This window comes from Oncorhynchus keta, chromosome 8, assembly GCF_023373465.1.
Source record: "Oncorhynchus keta strain PuntledgeMale-10-30-2019 chromosome 8, Oket_V2, whole genome shotgun sequence".
Taxonomy (NCBI): Eukaryota; Metazoa; Chordata; class Actinopteri; order Salmoniformes; family Salmonidae; genus Oncorhynchus; species Oncorhynchus keta.
The window spans coordinates 17,729,310-17,753,008 of NC_068428.1; the positions used below are offsets into that span (position 1 = coordinate 17,729,310).

Genomic DNA, 23,699 nt, shown 5'->3' on the forward strand with positions numbered 1-23,699 from the left:
CTCAACCAGCCTCACCTGGAATGCTTTTCCAAAGGTCTTGAAGGACTTCCCACATATGCTGAGCACTTGTTGGCTGCTTTTCCTTCACTCTGCGGTCCAACTCATCCCAAACCATCTCAATTGGGTTGTGGTCGGGTGATTCCTCCAGGTCATCTGATGAATCACTCTCCTTATTGGTCAAATAGCCCTTACACAGCCTGGAGGTGGGTTGGGTCATTGTCCTGTTGAAAAATAAATGATTGTGGAACTAAGTGCAAACCAGATGGGATGGCGTATCGCTGCAGAATGCTGTGGTAGCCATTCTGGTTAAGTGTGCCTTGAATTCTGAACAAAACACTGACAGTGTCACCAGCAAAGCACACCCACACCACCTCGTCCATGCTTCACGGTGGGAACCACACATGCGGAGATCATCCGTTTACCTACTCTGCGATTCACAAAGGCACAGTGGTTGGAACCCAAAATCTAATTTGGACTCATCAGACCAAAGGAAAGATTTCAACCGGTCTAATATCCATTGCTCGGGTTTCTTGGCCCAAGCAAGTCTATTCTTCTTTGCAGAAATCTAACCATGAAGGCCTGATTCTCACAGTCTCCTCTGAACAGTTGATGTGGAGATGTGTCTGATACTTGAACTCTGAAGTATTTATTTGGGCTGCAATTTCTAGGCTGGTAACTCTCATGAACCTTTCCTCTGCAGCAGAGGTAACTCTGGGTCTTCCTTTCCTGTGGCGGTCCTCATGAGTGCCCGTATCTTCATAGTGCTTGATGGTTTTTGCAACTGCACTTGAAGAAACTTTCAAAGTTCTTGAGATGTTCTGGATTGTCTGTCCTTCATGTCTTCAAGTAATGATGGACAGTCATTTCGCCTTGCTTATTTGAGCTGTTCTAGCCATAATATGGACTTGGTATTTTACCAAATAGGGCTATCTTCTGTATACCACCCTTACCTTGTCACAACAAAACTGATTGGCTCAAACGCATCTAGGAAAGGAATTCCACAAATGAACTTTTAACTTTTAAGGCACACCTGTTAATTGAAATGCTTTCCAGGTGATTACCTCATGAAACTGGTTGAGAGAATGCCAAGAGTGTGCAAAGCAAAGGGTGGCTACTTTGAAGAATCTCAAATATAATACTTTTTGGTTACTACATGATTCCATGTGTTTTTTTAAATAGTTTTGATGTCTAAAGATAAATAAAAACCCTTGAATGATTTGAATGATTTGGTGTCCAAACTTTCGACTGGTACTGCAAATCAGGCTGTATGCCGAACAGTGATCTGTTGGAACACACATTTAATTGCTTGGAGCCTGGATTGCTCGTTAGAAGGTAGAGTAATGCCCCATTGAGCATTGGCAGGAATATTCTCTCTGCCCCATGAATTTATAGTTTGTGCATGAAATTGTATTTTATTGTGTGCAGCTCATTACTTAATAATGACAGCTACCAATACTAGCGTGTAAGTACATACAAATAACGGGATCCTAATGGAGGGCCTATATATAACACAGCTACTAAATAACGAGAGGGGCAGTTGTCCAAAAGTTAAGATTTGAATCTAGATTACGCCTTTTCCCACTGGGCACAGACGTCAATGTAACAATTTTATTGAAATGACGTGGAAACAAAGTTGATTCAACTCGTGTGTCCCCAACGGGTTGGTGCTATGGCTTTCGATTGGAATTGTCTTGTTAATGAGAAAGCTGTAGAGGACTGCTGTAATGAAAAGCTTTTCATTAGAAAACACCAAATGAACACATTTCCGATTTATTGCAAGCGCTGCAATAAGCCGTATTCTTTCATTTCTGAAGCTTTAACCACAGACGCTAAAAACAACAATATTCGAGACTGGCAATAATTAGCCGATTCAACCTGAAATGGTTATTCAACCCCGATGTTAATTGAGAGCTTCAGCATGGTTATAACATCTTGGATATCTTGCTGTCGCTGTGAAGTGGAGGTCTCCTCAGCCACCATGTTTTAGTTTTCAAAACAAATGTTTACAGATTCTGATGACTTTCAGGGAAACACACGACTGGGAGTCTGTTTTCCCCGTGATCAACAACATGGTCACAGTGAAAAATGTCTGCTGGATTTGAGAGGGGATTAAATCAGGATCTGGACGAGTTAGGTATAAGTCTAAGGCAGGGGATGTTACCCGCTTCTCTCACACAGTGTTGTTGATGCTAGTAAAGAATAGAATGTCCCTGAGTTCTGATGAATCCACTGACTAAGAATTTGAAATAAGTGACTGACTCAGAGGGCATATTATCAAGAATCAACTTTTGGGAGCAATTATAGAGTTGGTATTGGAACCAAAATACAGCTTATCTGCCAAAGATAATGTCTATTCTGGTGATATCTATAAAGCCGCCTTGAGTTCTGTGGGTCCTTCAGAAGATTAGTGATTTTGTGAACGGTCGGGGTAAGGTTATTAAGTGCTTCTAAAAGTGTCTTTTGTCCGTTGTCTCAAGAGGAAACTGTATTGTTGTTTGAAGGAATGAAGTCTGCTAACACACCTGACCCTGACCGGGTATCTAAGAACTTTGTCAAGGATTCGCTTGTTTTTCAGGGCATCATAGAAACCACTTCAAAGCATCATGTTTCAGTTTATATTTTGTGTAGAGGTGTATACTGAGAAATACGTTCTATTAATTCTGCATTGCAAGACACCCTCTGGCTTTGGCATCTGCATGTCGTGCATCTGTCTGGTGTTGCTGCCTCAAACTGAATCATTTGCGCACGCTACAGATGGGTAACACTATCTCCCTCAGTTTGATTGAGGAATTTAACGCACAATATTTGCTTTAAACAGCTAAATAAATAGGGCCATTCGGATTTAGTACAGCCTGGGATGATTGACCTATAGTTCAGAGGTCAAAATAAAGACTGCCGCTTAGAATATCTAACTGTACAGCTGTATTGACAAGTTGCCTAAAACATAGGGCTCTGGACAAAGTAGAGTACTGAATATGGTAGAATGCCATTTGAGGTGTCTACTGTAGGTATGTCTAAGTCAGAGCTCAGGTGTGAGAGAGAATAACTCCCTCCCACAGCTAGATCTCATTTCAAATACCACCAAGGTCAAACAGACCAGAGATTGACAGATAAAGTGTCTTGGTCAGGCTTGTGATGGTAATTTTTATTCACACTTCAAGGATGCCGCTTCCCACTGCTATGGTGTAGATGAGGCTTTGGAAAGGCAGTGTTACAAAGCCTATCACCTTTGCATTACAACTCGCTACAATGCTTCAGATCATGAATATTGTAGAGCTGGGATGGGATCAGGCAGAACCCTGTCTTTGAATCATTAAGACAATACCTTTAAACAGGCAGAATGACAAAACCTTCAAATAGGCAGAATGGCAATAGGTCTGTCCATTAGCCGACTTGGACCGAGACACTCACAAGGGGCTTCATTACCTTCTGTAGACTATGTGATAAACCAGTCAAAAACATCCCATGTTTCATTTGAGAGGTCAGAATAATTGGCAGCTGTCACTATACCTGATGAACAAAATAATCAAAACGTTGTGCATATGAAGCAGAAACGCAAACTGAGTGTACAAAACTTTAGGAACAATTCCCTAATATTGAGTTGCGTTTCACAGGGATGCTGGCACATGTTGACTCTAATGCTTCCCACAGTTGTGTAAAGTTCATGATACACACGGGAAACTGTTGTGTTTAAAAAAAAAAGAAGCAGCATTACAGTTCTTGACACACACAAACCGGTGCACCTGGCACCTACTACCATACCCAGTTCAAAGATATCTTTTGTCTTGACCATTCACCCTCTGAACGGCACACGTACACTAAATCCTTCTTTAACCTGTCTCCTCCCCTTCTACACTGATTGAAGTACATTTAACAAGTCATTGCTTTCACTTGGATTCACCTGGTCATTCTGTCACGGAAAGAGCAGGTGTTCCTATTTTTTTGTACACTCAGCATATACTTACACAGAATAACGACACGGAATTGTGCTCTCCTTTGAGAGAAACGTATTTTCAGTCGTGATGCAGAATGTTTTATTCATGCAATGGACTTCCAGAAAGTTCAAAACAATGTCAGGAAAGAAAAGATGCAGTTGGGATACATCTGGAGGCCATTGTTGAAACAGTGGGTACCTGAATATTGAGTCTCAGTATGCAGAACACAAGAAATCATGCTGTGAGTTGCTGCTCTTACCATACCTGAACGCTGACATCTCTTATTGCCACTTATGGTACTTATAAATTCGCTCAAGGAGTAACTTTAACTGAAAGCTTATTAATGCAAAGCAAACTGTCTTGTGTTGACAAAACTGAGCAGACACACAGGGCCAACATTATGACCTAATTTATGCCTCACACATTATGGAAAGTGAAACCATAATGAAACGAGGTGCACCCTAATGTAAACAATTAAAGCTGAAATTAAAATGTACACCTTCAAGGAAAAATGTCATAATATTTGACAAACTGTAGGCTACAGTGACCTATAATTTCAACATTATGTACAGTTGCAGTCGGAAGTTTACATACACCTTAGCCAAATACATTTAAACTCAGTTTTTCACAATTCCTGACATTTAATCCTCATAGTAAGTGAGCCTCTTAGGTCATATACTAAATCAAGATAAGGGCAACCTCAGAGGGGACATACAATAGTTACAGACACATTCCCATAGAGAAGACAAGCCTCCATTCTGTCTTCCTCCCCTTCTGATATTCTTCATAGCATCACATGGTATAACAGATACATTGACATATGAAGACAAGCCTGACCTCTCCCCTCTCTGGGCCCCTAGTGACTAAGCCCTGGAGAAGAGAGAGGAAAATGCAACTGCCAACAGTATTATCCAAAAGAAAACATCCTTTGGCAAAGTGGGTGGGGTTATATCCTTCCTGTTTGGCCCTGTCCGGGGGTGTCCTCGGATGGGGCCACAGTGTCTCCTGACCCCTCCTGTCTCAGCCTCCAGTATTTATGCTGCAGTAGTTTGTGTCGGTGGGCTAGGGTCAGTTTGTTATATCTGGAGTACTTCTCCTGTCCTATTCGATGTCCTGTGTGAATCTAAGTGTGCGTTCTCTAATTCTCTCCTTCTTTCTTTCTCTCTCTCGGAGGACCTGAGCCCTAGGACCATGCCCCAGGACTACCTGACATGATGACTCCTTGCTGTCCCCAGTCCACCTGACTGTGCTGCTGCTCCAGTTTCAACTGTTCTGCCTTACTATTATTCGACCATGCTGGTCATTTATGAACATTTGAACATCTTGGCCATGTTCTGTTATAATCTCCACCCGGCACAGCCAGAAGAGGACTGGCCACCCCACATATGCTCTCTCTAATTCTCTCTTTCTTTCTCTCTCTCTCTCGGAGGACCTGAGCCCTAGGACCGTGCCCCAGGACTACCTGACATGATGACTCCTTGCTGTCCCCAGTCCACCTGGCCATGCTGCTGCTCCAGTTTCAACTGACCTGAGCCCTAGGACCATGCCCCAGGACTACCTGACATGATGACTCCTTGCTGTCCCCAGTCCACCTGACTGTGCTGCTGCTCCAGTTTCAACTGTTCTGCCTTACTATTATTCGACCATGCTGGTCATTTATGAACATTTGAACATCTTGGCCATGTTCTGTTATAATCTCCACCCGGCACAGCCAGAAGAGGACTGGCCACCCCACATATGCTCTCTCTAATTCTCTCTTTCTTTCTCTCTCTCGGAGGACCTGAGCCCTAGGACCGTGCCCCAGGACTACCTGACATGATGACTCCTTGCTGTCCCCAGTCCACCTGACTGTGCTGCTGCTCCAGTTTCAACTGTTCTGCCTTATTATTATTCGACCATGCTGGTCATTTATGAACATTTGAACATCTTGGCCATGTTCTGTTATAATCTCCACCCGGCACAGCCAGAAGAGGACTGGCCACCCCACATAGCCTGGTTCCTCTCTAGGTTTCTTCCTAGGTTTTGGCCTTTCTAGGGAGTTTTTCCTAGCCACCGTGCTTCTACACCTGCATCGCTTGCTGTTTGGGGTTTTAGGCTGGGTTTCTGAACAGCACTTTGAGATATCAACTGATGTACGAAGGGCTATATAAATAAATTTGATTTGATTTGATCCTAATGACAAATATCTCACATAAGCATTATTATGTAAATAAAACATCTTATTTATCAATGTTACCGAACTAATTCTGATTCAGCCACGACACCACTTTATTTTAAGAATGTGAAATGTCAGAATAATAGTGAAGAGAATGATTTATATCCTCTTTTATTTCTTCATCACATTCCGAGTGAGTCAGAAGTTTATATACACCCAATTAGTATTTGTTAGCATTGACTTTATATTGTTTCGGGTAGCCTTCCACAAGCTTCCCACAATAAGTTGGGTGAATTTTTGCCCATTCCTCCTGACAGAGCTGGTGTAACTGAGTCAGGTTTGTAGGCCTCTTTGCTTGCACACGCTTTTTGAGTTTCGCCCACAAATATTCGATGAGATTGAGGTCAGGGCTTTGTGAAAGCCGCTCCCATACCTTGACTTTGTTGTCCTTAAGCCATTTTACCACAATTTTGGAAGTATGCTTAGGGTCATTGTCCATTTGGAAGACCCATTTGCAACCAAGCTTTAACTTCCTGCCTGATATCTTGAGATTTTGCGTCAATATATCCACATAATTGTCCTCCCTCATGATGCCATCTATTTTGTGAAGTGCACCAGTCCCTCCTGCAGCAAAGCACCCCCAAAACATGATGCTGCCACCCTCGTACTTCACGGTTGGGATGGTGTTCTACGGCTTGCAAACATCCCCCTTTTTCCTCCAAACATAACGATGGTCATAATGGCCAAACAGTTCTATTTTTGTCTCATCAGACCAGAGGACATTTCTCCAAAAAGTGCGATCTTTGTCCCCATGTGCAGTTGCAAACTGTAGTCTTGATTTTTATGGCGGTTTTGGAGCAGTGGCTTCTTCCTTGCTGAGCGGCCTTTCAGGTTATGACGATATAGGATTCGTTTTACTGTGGATATAGATACTTTTGTACCTGTTTCCCCCAGCATCTTCACAATGTCCTTGTTCTGGGATTGATTTGCACTTTAGGCACAAAAGTACGTTCATCTCTAGGAGACAGAACGTGTCTCCTTCCTGAGCGGTATGACGGCTAAGTGGTCCCATGGTGTTTATACTTGTGTACTGTTGTTTGTACAGATGAACGTGGTACCTTCAGGCATTTGGAAATTGCTCCCAAGGATGAACCAGACTTGTGGAGGCCTACAATTATTTTCTGAGTTCTTGGCTGATTTCTTTTGATTTTCCCATGATGTCAAGCAAAGAGGAACTGAGTTTGAAGGTGGGCCTTGGAATACATCCACAGGTCCACCTCCAATTTACTCAAATGATGTCAATTATCCTAGTGTCTGTAGACTTCCGACATCAATTGTAGATATTGAAGTTCTGTTTTATAAAACAAAAGCTTTGAAGAACTGAACAATTAATTAGAAAATATGCAGTCGAGCATACAGACGTTTATACAATAAGGCTGATAAATAAGCCAACTCATCTCCCCGATAAATTGGCAACTTTCAAACCTCTATGGCCTTTGATGGTACTGTTTTGTGTGAAAATGTATATGTGCAAAAAGTATCCAGTTTCCCCAAAGCCCTCTGATAAACTTCAAATATTTGTATCGCCGTCACATGGAATCCATCACACACAGTCCGTGCAGAATGTATGATTGGTGTTAATATCATACATCAGTCTTTGATGACACCATATTGCAGAACGCAGCTCTCTTTGGAGATGGCTGGAGATCCCTAACATTCTTAAAACACCTCTTTGTTAAATCCTGTCTTTGAATGCAATTAAAGCATTCATCACAGTGAGACCAAAACTTAAAGGTAAAGCAGGCAAAAATGTCCTGGCATCATTTAATGTCTCATATAAACACATTGACATATTATTTATTCCTGACTAACACAGAAGGCTTGCATGTGGCCTTGAAAAATATATTGCGAAATATAAAACATTTATTTTTCACTTAATGAGTTGGCAATGTTTTCTTATCAGACAAAGAGGTCAATTCACCCAGTTAATGACATTTGATCAGTCCTAGTTAAGAGAATGCCAATAGTATGCAAAGCTGTCATTTTACTACAAAGGGGGGCAACTTTGAAGAATCTCAAATCTCGAATATATTTTCATTTGTTTAACACTTTTTTGGTTACTACATGATTCCATATGTGTTATTTCATAGTTTTGAAGTCTTCACTATTATTCTACAATGTAGAAAATATTTAAAAAATAAAGTAGAAACCTTGAATGAGTTTCCAAGCTTTTGACTGGTAGTGTATATTCTGGAATTTACAGAGGCTTTACATTTAGAATCGATTCCATAAAAATAACGAAAACATATGGGTCCATTAACTTAGAAAGTAAAGATATGTTGCACCAGCTGTCTCAATAGTTTCATCCCACTTAGAGTAATTTCTTAGATGTTGGACTGATGCAAGGTTACAATATCTAGTCCTGCTTGAGCTGCGGGAAAAATCAGCTTTGGTGTCAGTGGTGGGATTGTGCGACCATGGTTAATAGAAGTGTTTTATCTGGCTGACCAGGAGGGAGATTATTATGAAAGATGGTTGCTTGTAGTTGTTAATGGTGTAATCAGTTAGACCTGGCCCATATTATCTGCATGAACAAAGGCATCCCTGCAAACAAAAATGTCATTAGGATGTCCCCGGAACATTACAAAATGGTCATGGAGGTTTTTGTCTAGTTTCGGGGACATCTCCAAGGACATGTAGGATGTTCTCATGGCCAACCCTGGATGTTTTTGTCTAGTACCCGGTTTGTTCCGTGGACTTACAAGGACATTTATTGCTCTTAGGTCGCTTGACATGGTCCTCTGGAGGTTTTTGTCTAGTTCCCAATTTGTTCCGGGGAAGGCACCTGATGGTTAAAAAAAAAAAGTTTACCCAGGGCATGTGCACCCTCATTTCATTACACCTCAACCCTTGTTACTGTAGCCCAGCCCTTTAAGGCTCTGACTGGTAAATCACTGATCCATTCACAGCTTTTTTTCTGTTGGAATAATATGTTCCCAAGCAAGAAAACCAGCGACTCCTGTGGCGGGCCGGGCGCGGTGCGCGCTAACCAAGATTGCCAGGTGCACGGTGTTTCCTCAGAGACATTGGTGCGGCTGGCTTCCGGGTTGGATGCTCACTGTGTTAAGAAGCAGTGCGGCTTGGTTGGGTTGTGTATCGGAGGACGCATGACTTTCAACCTTCGTCTCTCCTGAGCCCGTACAGGAGTTGTAGCGACGAGACAAGATAGTAGCTACTAAAAAAAACAACTGGATACCACGAAATTGGGGAGAAAAAGGGGTAAAATTAAAACTTTAAAAAATTAAACAGTCATGGACAATGACTAAAAAAAACAGGTGGGGTTCTAGGCGGGGTTCTGAAAGTCACTCATGGGGATAACTAACAACAACTGAAGACACTGACTATTAGCACCCACTCAATTTACCCAAGAGACAAACCAAATTAAAACCCAGACAAAATAATTGGACCGGAAGCAAAATAAGAACCGATAAAGGATCAGATAATGGGATGTTTTCTTAAAAGAAATCAAATCAGGAGAGCCAAATAAAGGTGTTAACTCTCCACATCTCTCAAGCCAGCTGGAGCACTGGGCCAGCCGCTCTTAAATATCACTTGTGCCAGCACAGGTGAAATGCCTTCTGACTAACGAGATGACAAGCCAGCACAAGTGTAACACATACAGACTAACGAGGTAACACCAATCATGTGAGCCCAATGTGTTAATGTCCAACCTCGAAATACACAGTACCAGTCAAAAGCTTGGACACACCTAATCATTCAAGGGTTTTTCTTTATTCTTACTATTTTCTACATTGTATAATAATATTGAAGACATCAAAACTATGAAACAGCACATATGGAATCATGTAGTAACCATAAACGTGTTAAACAAATCAAAATATATTTTATATTTGAGATTCTTCTAAGTTGCCCCCCTTTGCCTTGATGACAGCTTTGCACACTCTTGGCATTCTCTCAACCAGCTCATAAGGTAGTCACCTGGAACGCATTTCAATTAACAGCTGTGCTTTGTTAAAAGTTAATTCGTGGAATTTCTTCCCTTCTTAATGTGTTGGCGCACATTAGCAACAACAGTCCTGGTTTAGGGACACCCATCCCGTAGAGGTTAACACTTTTTTGGTTACTACATGATTCCATTTGTGTTATTTCATAGTGTTGATGTCTTCACTATTATTCTACAATGTAGAAAATAGTCAAAATAAAGAAAAACCCTGGAATGAGTAGGTGTATCCAAACTTTTGACTGGTACTGTATAGTTTTACATTTAGCTCGACATGGAATTCTTGTTCATTCCTTTTTAATCAACAAAAATGAAAGTAGTTTATACTAGTTATACTTTTTTCAGGACATCACATGACTATATAATGTTCCCTAATAGACATCAAACATTTATAACATTATACTGCAACCAAAAACTATTATCTACACAATGTTGCCACGAAAGTAACTTCTGGACTGCGATTTCTAACCACAGACTGGCAGAAATATATTTTTATTTTAACGAGTCTGACGAGGCCGATGCAAACGATATTCAGCTTTCACAGGAACAGGCCCAGATCTCCATGATTTCCGTGAAGAGGAGACAGAGAAAAATGGGTTGGAGGGGAGGCTGCCTTCTGAGAATTCGTAGGTGATCGAATAAACCCTGACTTCCTTCCATTCTGCTAGCAAACGTGCAATCTTTGGACAACAAAATGGATTAAACTTACCAACGGGACATCCAAAACTGTAATATCTTATGCTTCATGGAGACGTGGCTGAACAACGACACTATCAACTGGTTGGTTATACACTGCACCGGCAGGATAGAACAGTGGTGTCTGTTAAGACAAGGGGTGGCGGACTATGTACTTTTGTAAATAACAGCTTGTGCACAATATCTAAGGATGTCTCGAGCCGTTGCTCGCCTGAGGTAGAGTATCTCATGATAAACTGTAGACCACACTATCTACCTAGACAGTTTTCAACTGTATTTTTCGTAGCTGTTTATATACCACAACCGTCAAAGGCTGGCACTAAGACAGCATTGAATGAGCTGTATTCTGCCATAAGCAAACAAGAAAACGCTCACCTAGTAACCGGAGACTTTAATGCAGGGAAACTTAAATCCGTTTTACCACATTTCTATCAGCATGTTAAATGTGCAACCAGTGGGAAAAAACTCTGGACCACCTTTACTCCACATACAGAGACGCATACAAAGCTCTCTCGCCCTTAATTTTGAAAATCTGACCATAATTCTATCCTCCTGATTTCTGCTTACAAGCAAAAATTCAAGCAGGAAGCACCAGTGACTAGGTCAATAAAAAAAGTGGTCAGATGAAGCAGATGCTAAGCTACAGGACTGTTTTGCTAGCACAGACTGGAATATGTTCTGAGATTCCTCCGATGTCATTGAGGAGTACACCACATTAGTCATTGGCTTCATCAATAAGTGCATCGATGATGTAGTCCTCACAGTGACCATACATACATACACCAACCAGAAGCCATGGATTACAGGCAATATCCGCATTGAGCTAAAGGCTAGAGCTGCCGCTTTCAAGGAGCGGGACTCTAACCCGGAAGCTTAAAAGAAATCCCACTATGCCCTCCGACGAACTATCAAACAGGCAAAGTGTCAATACAGGACTAAGATCGAATCGTACTAAACCGGCTCTGACGCTCATCGGATATGGCAGGGCTTGCAAACCACTAGAGACTACAAAGGGAAACAGAGCCGAGAGCTGCCCAGTGACACGAGCCTACCAGACGAGCTAAACTACTTCTATGCTCTCGTTGAGGCAAAAAAACACTGAAACATGCATGAGAGCAACAGCTGTTCTGGAAGACTGTGTGATCACACTCTCCGCAGTCGATGTGAGTAAGACCTTTAAACAAGTCAACATTCACAAGGCCACAGGGCCAGACGGATTACCAGGATGCGTACTACGAGCATGCGCTGACCAACTGGCAAGTTCACTGACATTTTCAACTTCTCCCTATCCGAGTCTGTAATACCAACATGTTTTAAGCAGACCACCGTAGTGGCTGTGCCCAAGAACACTAAGGTAACCTTCCTCAATGACTACCGACCCGTAGCACTCACGTCTGTAGCCATGAAGTGCTTCGAAAGGCTGGTCATGGCTCACATCAACACTATATTATCCCAGAAACACTAGACACACTACAATTTGCATACCGCCCCAACAGATCCACAGATGATACAATCTCTATTGCACTCCACAGTGCCCTTTCCCACCTGGACAAAAGGAACACCTATGTGAGAATGCTATTCATTGACTACAGCTCAGCGTTCAACACCATAGTGCCCTCAAAGCTCATCAATAAGCTAAGGACCCTCGGACTAAACACCTCCCTCTGCAACTGGATCCTGGACGTTCTGACGGGGCTCCCCCAAGTGGTAAGGGTAGGTAACAACACATTCGCAGCGCTGATCCTCAACACAGGGGCCCCTCAGGTGTGGGTGCTCAGTCCCCTCCTGTACTCCCTGTTCAGTCATGACTGCACGGCCAGGCACGACTTCAACACCATCATTAAGATTGCCGATGACACAACACTGATCACCGACAACGATGAGACAGCCTATAGGGATGAGGTCAGAGACCTGGCCGTGTGGTGCCAGGACAACAACCTCTGCCTCAACGTGATCAAGACAAAGGAGATGATTGTGGACTACAGGAAAAAGAGGACTGGGCACGCCCCCATTCTCATCGACGGTGCTGCAGTGGAGCAGGTTGAGAACTTCAAGTTCCTTGGTGTCCACATCACCAACAAACTAACATGGTCCATGCACACCAAGACAGTCGTGAAGAGGGCACGACAACACCTATTCCCCCTCAGGAGACTGAAAAAAATTTGGCATGGGTCCTCAGATCCTCAAAAGTTTCTACAGCTGCACCATCGAGAGCATCCTGAATGGTTGCATCACTGCCTGGTATGGCAATTATTTAGCCTCCGACCGCAAGGCATTACAGAGGGTGATACGAACAGCCCAGTACATCACTGGGGCCAAGCTTCCTGCCATCCAGGACCTCTATACCAGTCGTTGTCAGAGGAAGGCCCAAAAAAGTGTCAGACTCTAGCCACCTTAGTCATAGACTGTTCTCTCTGCTGCCGCACGGCAAGAGGTACCGGAGCACCAAGTCTAGGTCCAAGAGGCTTCTAAACAGCTTCTACCCTCAAGCCATAAGACTCCTGAACACCTAATCAAATGGCTACTTTTTGTATTTCCCCCCGTTTTTATACCACTGCTACTCTCTGTTGTTATCATCTATGCATAGTCACTTTAATAACTCGACTCACATGTACATATTACCTCAACTAACCGGTGCCCCTGCACATTGACTCTATACCGGTACCCCCCTGTATATAGTCTCGGTATTGTTATTTTACTGCTGCTCTTTCATGACTTGTTACTTTTATTTCTTATTCTTATCCATATTTTTTTAAACTGCATTGTTGGTTAGGGGCTCGTAAGTAAGCATTTCACTGTAAGACTGTAAGGTCTACACTTGTTGTATTCGGCACATGTGACTAATACAATTTGATTTGATTTATGGTCCTGACGTTAACATCACGTTTTAATGTTCCTAGAACTTTCTCAGAACGTCAGTGGGATAACGTCTCGCCGAAATCCTTAAAGGGACCTACTTGGAACATCGCCTAATGTCCTTAGACGCCCCATTTTTGCTGGGATGTCTAAACATTGACAGACCAGATCAGATCTTGACAATTACCCAAATGTGGAGCCATCAGGAACCAAAATCAATAGCCATCAATCAATTCCATTACCTTTGCCATTCAAAATGCTGTGGACTCCAATTAAGGACTCCCAGCCTTTCCTTCCATTGCTAATCAATAAATGTTAACAAAGAAAGGGGCCTGTTTTCTCACTGAGCTGAGGCTTTCTGGTTAAACGAGATAGCCACACACGGTACACATGTCTCTCAAGGCAGTGGACATTGCATGCAGCGCTTCCTTTCAGTAAAGAAGAATCACAAAGATTGAAATGGAAATTTGACCAATACAATAACAGCTATGATGGCCTTATAAGCCACTGCTTCAACATTCTCTTTTATACTAATTAAGCAACAGGAAATTATTACAGACAGATTAAGGATAACCTACCCGCTATCCCATTCAATGCCCCTTTGGATGGAGGCTATACTATAACGATATTATGGGTCTGTGATGCGGGGGATTAGGCATTTGTCACATTTTTTTGTATTGTAATGGAACTTAAATCAGAATACATAGGAGCAACAACCAATATGAACTCCAACATCCCCCCGCCTCTCAATGACATCCCCAACTCCCCGTCTTGGTCATGGAATATGTATAGCCTTTATTACGATGCCAGCATAATCTCCTGATGTGATACGGTTAAACAGGTAAGCAAATACAGCGCACACCTCGCTGCAGGGTTAGGGTTAGGGTTAGGGTTAGGGTTAGGGTTAGGGTTCTGTGATTAGTTACGCTTCTGAATGGAAGATGAAGAAAGTCACAGTGAGTCATGACTTTGTGAGCTGTAGACCCTGAATGGAGCATTTAATCGTTGCGGTTACTGCTCAAACCTAATATGAAAATGGTGTCTGTGCAGTTGCAAATGCGCTGTCAGAGATTGTTATTACACCTCTAAAGGATGCAGAATGTCATGGGAACCCCGTTCTAGTGTACTTTGTTAATGACTATAAACTGCGATTCAAATGATCTAGCAGGTTATCATAACATAGTGTGTTAATGAGGCGCTAGTGGAATGAAGAGTGATTGAGTGAGTAATGAAACTCAAAAAGTGGTGTGGTTATCCCAAGGCAATGGGCAGAGGAATTGATTTGAAGTCAAAGATCACAGTGGTCTGGAACCGGGAGCTGAAAAGTTGAAAGATAAAGCCTCACTCCATTTGGAGTCTGACATAATGTAGACTCTGGAGGCATCCCTCCCTAGGTGCCAGTGAACAAAGAGAAGGGCTTACTCTTGATAAGAGGATTGCCAGGGTCTGGTGCACACAGCAGGTTGTGTCACCCAGACAGGGATCAATACACAGGCTTGAAAACAAGTTCGCAAGCCTTTAAATCCTGGACCACAAACCTCTAGTCGCCACAGACCTCACATCACACATGCCCTATACTGTGGCCTGTTATGCCAAATACTGTCCGTGTGCCCAATAGTGTCCCCCTCTCGATTAGCTCTTATCGTCTGTTGCTATTTCAATGGTGCAATGAGCTAATGCGTAGAATTTTTGAGAACTTTACAGCCAATTTGACATTCTTTCATCCCAGCTAGCTAGATAAACAAACCTGCGCTCGCAACAATTTCAATTGAATTTATCCCATTTTCCTCTGTCTGTTGACGGCATGCGCCTCTCTCAATCATAGCAACCAGGACATAGCAACCAGCATAGCAATGAACACTATCAATTTTGTTACTATCAAAGGCCCTAGCAATGGATGCTAATCCAATCCCGTTGTGATGCAGAGGTGGACACCATTTGAGTTACAGTACTCGGATAGGGACTGTTCTGAGCACTTATGACTTCAGCTTGATTCAGGTGTGAGGAGATGAGCCAGGGCCATCGTCCATAACCAAGGCCCCTCAGTCTGTTACTATACACTCTGATGCATAACAATGAGTCACTTATTTCCCACAGCTGTCTTGACTGAAGGAGCTGCTGATATCTTTAGCTATACCACTGAAGTATAAGAGAACATGATGTGCACTCATCTCTTTTGTTGGACAAAGTGTAGGACGTTCATCCAAACCCATACAGTAACAGTGTAATGCAATTAAAACATTTTTTAAATTCAAATGAATCCTCCCTCCCTCAATGACGGCCTACACCGGAAAAAACACAGGCCAATTGTGCACCCCAATCACAGCCGGTTGTGATACAGATGGGATTTGAACCAGGGTGTCTCTAGGGACACCTCAAGCACTGAGATGCAGTGCCTTAAACTGCTGCGCCAATTGGGAGCCCGTATTGACATCTCATCTGGTAGTTTTTCTTGTCAAATTAAACAAATGTGAATTCTACACTCTTAGAAAAAAAGGTGTTATTTAGAACCGAAAATGGTTATTTGGCTGTCCCCATAGGAGAACCCTTTGAAAAAAACATTTTGGTTCCAAATAGAACCTTTTTGGGTTCCGTGTAATAACCTTTCCACAGAGGGTTATACATGGAACCCGAAAGAGTTCTAACCAGAACCGAAAAGGGTTCTCCTATGGGGACATCCCCAGAACCCATTTGGAACCCTTTTCTAAGAGTGTAGAATTGACATTTTACTAGCTATCAACTAACATATTCCTTTTAATTATAATTAAAAGGAATATGTTAGTTATAAGTAATTATTTCAGCATTGGTTTTGTTACTTACAATCTGACTAAACTGCCTAGCATCTCCCTAACTCTCTTCACCCTAGCTTCCGTCTCTGCCCTATCTCTGTCGACTCTCTTTTGCTCCCCCCCTCCTTCTCTGTGACCAGGCATCACAGTGTACCGGTAGTGAATCAGAATTTATTTAATTGTTTGTTTTTAGCCTTTGTCACTTTAAATATGTCTTAACAGAAGGGCACTTGTTGAGATAAGATAAAGATTATAAAGTTAGTGAGGATGTGAAAAGATGGCACTCAAAGTGGTAAAGCTTCGTTAGAGTGTTGGGTCTTTCCTCGTTAAATCCCTGCAGGGACATGGAAGTGATGTCGTAATGTCTCAGATTTCTCTAAGTGACATTTTGAGACTGGTTAGCCACAGGCTAATGCTATCAACAACAATCAGTTCACAGTCTGATACCTAAGCAGGACCAAAGCATAGCACTTATTGGATCACAAAGTAACAGGAGTGACATTAAAAAACACTACTCTACACTGTCAAGATAACACGTTTTCCCCAATAATGTTGATGCTGACTTCATATATCCAGTGTGTGCGTGTGTGTGTGTGTGTGGGCGGGCACTCGTTGACATGTGCTGTGTGTGTCTCCATGCTCACACACATATACAGACACACTTTTTTCGTCTTTACCCAACTCTCTGCCTCAGGGTAGGTGGATTTACTAAACCATAAATAATTGCAGGCGCCTCAGCTCGGTACTTTCACAAGTAATGTCTCTGCTGGGTAAATACATTCACTGTGACAACTTTGACATCAACTTGGCACTTCATGTTTTGTCTATATTTTCGTATTCTGATGAGATGAGCTCATACTGAGAGTTACACAATAAGGTTCATTGTCCCCTTTTTCTGATTCTATGCTCTGTTCAATTCAGCCCTTTATCAGCCATGCTTTTTTATGCTGGTGTCCTACAAAACAAGAAAAATTATAATTTAATCAAATTAATATCAAATGAAGAGATGAATGTTTTCAACTACAGTTACCATTGCCAGAGGAAATTAGATGTAATAGATGACAGTGTCACCCTTCAGCATTATTTTTCATGAAATAATATTGCGTTTGAAAATATCTGCCATTGAAAATAAAATTCACAAATAATGGAATTCATTCATAAATTGAGAAAAATTCAGCAGAATTAACTTTAAAGTTGAAATCAGGTCACGGTTATTCTCTGTCTCTTTCAAGCATTGGAATACTGTTCTCTGCAATGTTAATAGGGCAACAGTAGTGGCCATTGTGTTCCACTGGGGCCGCTAATATTGAACTTTTGTTCACCATCCTTCAGTTATTTTATATTCATTGAATATGACTTGACTATACATGACTTGAATAATAAGTACTGCCATGTCACAGGTTACTTATGTTCTGTATAGGTAAAGATCGGATCTCAAAGGTAAAGAATAGGTGAAGAAGGAGGAAAGACAAGTGAAATCTCATACACCAAAAACTGTTTCTCTGGACAAAATAGAATAGACATGGTTATGCAATGTAATACAAAGTAAGTACTTTATAACAATGAGCTACTCAATCTTTGCTTTGAATTATAAAGCTTTTTATGTAAGTGTGACTGACTCTGACGTCTCCCCTACTTATCCACTAAGAATTATTTCCAGCAATAATAGCGGAACTGTCACAAGTCTGTAATCTCTATTCAGTGATGATAATGGCTGTCTTCTCTATCCATAATAATTAAGTTCACACAACATGTAATTTAGGTGTTGTTGAATACAACTGCAATCACTGTACACAGCTGGAAATACATTCCCTATAGGCGCTGCCCCTGCAAACAATAATGAGTCGTGGGACGTCCCTGAAATGTTATGAAAATGATCACCTTAAGTCATCAGAACGTTGTCACGGTCCCTGGAGGTTTTGTCTAGTTCCTGAATGGTCCTGGGGACATCCCCAATGTCATTTTTAGGGTGTTCTTGGGACGTTGTGTCATGGTCCTCTGGAGGTTTTGTCTAGTTCCCAGCTGGTCCTGGGGATGTCACCTGATGATCGAAAATAAATGATTTCCCCTCCAAAAACGTTTTACCCAGGGCAATGGCACCCTAGTTATATTACACATCACCCCTTCTTACTGTTGCCAATCCCATCAAGGTCCTGATTGGTGATCATCATAGACCGACCCTGATGGATGGATGTCCTCTCTATCAGGTCACCAAGGAGATCAGATATGTTATATCAGCTGATCCAGTTGTTTGTCTTTTGGCAATGCTAGGAACACCCCCACACAGTGCTTTTTACATACAGTGTTTTCAAATTACATATTTGAGACACTTTGACATAAATGATTGCATATGTTTATTCATACAGTAATTATTATTTAACATGTCCTCACCTGGGATTTGAACTCACAACATCTGGTTCACAGCATTCCAATATTCCTGCTAATCCATCTGTCTGTATCAACGAATGATTTGCCTTGAAGGCCTGTTCCTACACTTTGCACTTCAAAGTACAGCCCCCAATATAGTATGGCATTGGTTGAAGCTCAATGTTAAATTCACTGTTAAATTCAAATCTCCCTACCATCATGTCCAAGCCAATATGACACCAATGTGTTTTATTTTTTACAACTGTACAGCCGGCAACCGAAGTCAGTGCACATGCGGCTGGCCTGCCACAAAGAGTCGCTAGAGGGCGATGGGACAAGGACATCCCAGCTGGCCTAACCCGGACAGCGCTGGGCCAATTATGCACCGCCACATCCGTCTCCCGGTCACGACCGACTGCGACGCAGCCCAGGATTGAACCCGGGTTTATAGTGACGCCATGAAAACCAATGTCAATGAATATTTGAATATCAAATTGATTGGAGGAACACAGCACACAGTCTCTCGTCGTGAGCTCTCCTGTCGTTACAGAGAACCACATCAGGAATTCAAATGAGACAATAGCATCCATAAAGTGACCCTTGGACTTCAAATTAAATTGACAAAACTGAATTGACAAAATGTATAGTTGCAACAAGTATGATTAAAATCATAATTTATCGCTCTCACCTGCTAATTTCTTTCAATTAAGAACCAACGACGTGCTACATTTTGTAGCGTTTTGGAAAATGCTAACATTTTTTCAGCCGAATCTCAGAGTTCTAAAACTGGGGCCAACAACTCAGTTGCTTCACAAAAGCAGCAGCTAGCTAGGAGCAGGCTAGCAACTGTAGCTAGCTAGCTAACACCAGTTGGATGAGAAGCAAGCTGCAAAGGAAGCTAGCTACCTTGATATATTGGGCTATGGAATAGTTTTCACATGGCTGAAGTCATCTGTCTAACAAAATTAGAGCACAAACAAATAAGATAGTGAACGTCCTTGGCTGCTATTAAACACATATAGATAGCCAACAACTGTCCACAGGAACCGGGATTCATTCGACCAGGCAATGTTTTTCCACACCTCAATTATCCAGTGTTGGTGATCGCATGCCAGTGTTGTCATCTGCTGCAATAGCCCATCAGTGACAAGGATTGACAACTTGTGAGTTCCGAGATATCGTTCTGCACACCACTGTTGTACTGTGCCGTTATATGTCTGTTTGTGGCCCACCTGTTAGCTTGCACGATTCTCGCCGTTCTCCATCGACCTCTTTCACCAACAAGCTGTTTTCGCCCCCACAGGACTACTGCTGACTGGATGTTTTTGTTTGTAACGCAATTCTCGGTAAACCCTAGAAACTGTCGTGCGTGAAAAGCCCAGGAGGGATACTGGATCCGGCGAACCTGGCACCGACGATCATACCACGCTCAAAGGTCACTCGTTTTGCTTATTCTAATGTTCAATTGAACTGTAACGGAATGCCTCAATGCCTGTCTGCCTGCTTTATATTTCAAGCCGAGGCCACGTGACTCACTGTCTGTAGGAGCAATCCATTTTTCTGAACGGGGTCAAACCGGCTGTCTACAGTCAAACTGGCTAGCTGGTTTACAGCCTACATTTCCTCAGTAAAGACCAGCCTCTCACAACACAAACTGTAGCTGATTAAAAATCAATTGTCTTGCTAAGAAACAGTTAGCTATTGTATGTTTAAACTAAACCTGGCCAATGCACATGCAAGTAACGCATCGGCTGTGCATTGCAGAGAGTGTACACGTGCTAGCTAGCTAGCTAATTAACTAGATCAACACACAAGATATGTCACTGTTTGAGCATCCTGAAAAAATCCCGAACCTTATGACTCCTTAATTCAGTACACTCCCTCCTCTGTCAATGCAATTTTCTTCATGACATTTTAATCCAAATTTGCGCTGACTGATCAACAGGTTACTTTTCAGTGTCCCCAAAAATCTGAACCCATTAAGCAAAATTACATTTAAAATACGTATTTTATCCAGACGTTGAAGTTAGGTTCATTTTAGGTTCTGAATGAAAGGTGAAAATATGCATTTTCCGCCGGACATTGAAACTAGGTATTTTCCGGGCATTGAGTTTGAGAATTAATTGACAAGTTGAATCAAGTGTGCTAGCTCTGGAATAGATCAATTACATGGAATGGCCTGGGGTCGTCATGGAGAGGTTTGAGAACCACTACTGTACTGTGCTGTCCAAACTTGTGAAACATAAATGTCTATGATTAGCTCAGATTTGGTCCAGTCCAGACCCAACCAAATCTAATTATATACATCTATGTTTGGGCAAAATCAAGGCCAGTCCGAATTGGACCAAATCTGAACCAAACATATGATTGGTTCAGATTTGGTCCGGACTGGACCAAAAATCCAAGTCTGTAGACAAGATTCCCTAAAACCACACCAATTGTCTCGCCCTGACCTGAGTATTCTCTGTTTTCTTTATATATTTTGGTTAGATCAAGGTGTGACGAGGGTGGTATGTGTGTTTTGTCTCATCTCGGGTTTTTGTACTGTCTAGGGGTTTTGTAGGATTATGGTGTTGTTTACCATCTAGGTGTTCATGTAGGTCTATGGTTGCCTAGATTGGTTCTCAATTAGAGGCAGGTGTTTATCGTTGTCTCTGATTGGGAACCATATTTAGGCAGCCATCTTCTTTGGGTATTTCGTGGGTTATTGTCTATGTGATGTTGCGTGTTTGCACTCAGTGTTGATAGCGGTCACGTTCGTTTTGTTATTTTGTTTGTTTAGTGTACTTCGTGTTTTTTAGTCATTTATTAAAAGTATGTATTCACACCACACTGAGCTTTGGTCTCCTCTTTACGACGATCGTGACAGAATAACTCACCAACAATGGATCAAGCAGCGTGGTAACTGCCAGCAGCAGCAGCGGCAAAGAACGCAGGACTCATGGACTTGGGAGGAGATTCTGGACGGCGAAGGACCCTGGGCACAGCCAGGGGAATATCGCCGCCCCAAAGCAGAGCTGGAGGCAGCGAAAGCAGAGAGGTTTATGGTTTATGGGGTTGTATGAGGAGGCAGCACAGCAGCGTGGCTGGATGCCCGTGAGGCAGCCCCAAAAATGTATTGGGAGAGGCACACTGGGAGTGTGGTGAAGCCAGGTAGGAGACCTGCGCCAACTTCCCGTGCTTACCGGAGAGAGAGAAGGACCGAGCAGGCACCGTGTTATGAGGTGGAGCGCACAGTCTCCCCAGTGCGTGTGCATAGCCGTCAGTCAGCCAGGAGCCACCAGAGCCGTCAGTCAGTCAGGACCCACCAGAGCCGTCAGTCAGCCAGGACCCGCCAGAGCCGTCAGTAAGCCAGGACCCGCCAGAGCCGTCAGTCAGCCAGGACCCGCCAGAGCCGTCAGTCAGCCAGGACCCGCCAGAGCCGTCAGTCAGCCAGGACCCGCCATCCAGCCAGTAGCCACCAGCCAGCCAGGAGCCGTCAGCCAGCCAGGAGCCGCCAGAGCCGTCAGCCAGCCAGGATTCGCCAGAGCCGTCAGCCAGCCAGGAGCCGCCAGAGCCGTCAGCCAGCCAGGACCCGCCAGAGCCGTCAGTCAGCCAGGACCCGCCAGAGCCGTCAGTCAGCCAGGACCCGCCAGCCAGCCAGTAGCCACCAGCCAGCCAGGAGCCGTCAGCCAGCCAGGAGCCGCCAGAGCCGTCAGCCAGCCAGGAGCCGCCAGAGCCGTCAGCCAGTCCGGAGCTGCCCCTCAGTCCGGAGCTGCCCCTCTGTCCGGAGCTGCCCCTCTGTCCGGAGCTGCCCCTCAGTCCGGAGCTGCCCCTCTGTTCGGAGCTGCCCCTGAGTCCAGGGGGGTTTATGTAGGTCTATGGTTGCCTAGATTGGTTCTCAATTAGAGGCAGGTGTTTATCTGTGATTGGGAACCATATTTAGGCAGCCATCCTCTTTGGGTATTTTGTGGGTTGCATGTTTTCACTCAGTGTTGATAGCGGTCACATTCGTTTTGTTATTTTGTTTAGTATACTTCGTGTTTTTTCGTCATTTATTAAAAGTATTTATTCACACCACGCTGCGCTTTGGTCCCCTCTTTACGACGATCGTGAAACCAATTTGATACAGCTACAACTTTTTCGTAGCAGGTTAATAGAACGTATGTAACAGGGTAAGAGAATTAGGAAAAGGGTTAGTGTTAGCAAAAATGCTCTCCTAACTTGCTGCGTAAAATAACTTGTATCGAAGCTGCGTGGTTTTAGGGAGTCCCGTCCATGATTGTTGAAATCACGGCCAGACCAGAACAAACCAAAAAAATGACTGCCGGTCCATAGGTCCCCTTAGTGGGTAGTCGCCATCAACAGGACTCCCCCAGATTTTTGTTTGGATTTCTTTCCAAATGCAGCCCACTTATTCAGTACTTTGTGCTTAATATAAAGCAGCTGTTGTTATTCACCTCCATCCCCTCTCTAAAGGGAGAATCCATATGTTTTGCATAAATGAAAATAGCCATGTCTATGAAGTAATAGCCAGAGCCCGGTCTCCCAATAGTGATTGAACTTAAGCTTACTAGGGTTTTAAGGGTGCATCGTTTTTATAAACCGCCAAAACACCATGTAGGGATAACTTTCAATAAGTGCATTATTATAGTTTGTGTCGATAAAAAAAGAGTTGATACTGATTGAAAGGCAGGACTGCTCTTGGATCAGTGTTCTACACTCAAATCTTACCTTAACATCAGATACTGGTGACAGATCAGCTCTTTCAGAGAAAGTATAACCTATTTCTGCAAATATTGAGGCTTGTTCTAATGCCTAAAATATTTCTCGCATCATTGCACACACGTTGTTACGCCTACATGTCATGAAATTGAGGGGAAAATTACAGACAGTAGACA

At 43.0% G+C, this 23,699-nt stretch overlaps 1 protein-coding gene across 2 annotated transcripts in view; it reads right to left on the reverse strand.

Annotated features, from left to right (window-relative positions):
• LOC118387195 (endothelin-1-like) overlaps positions 1-23,699 on the reverse strand; it is a 308,791-nt gene that overhangs the window by 102,276 nt on the left and 182,816 nt on the right. The window contains exon 5 of one of the 2 annotated variants that reach the window (XR_008140777.1): positions 6,405-6,437. The exons of the other annotated variant lie outside the window; for it this stretch is intronic. The gene's annotated coding sequence lies outside the window, so the exon portion shown is untranslated. Of the gene's footprint in view, positions 1-6,404; positions 6,438-23,699 lie in introns of those variants that run through there. 2 annotated transcript variants of the gene reach the window in all.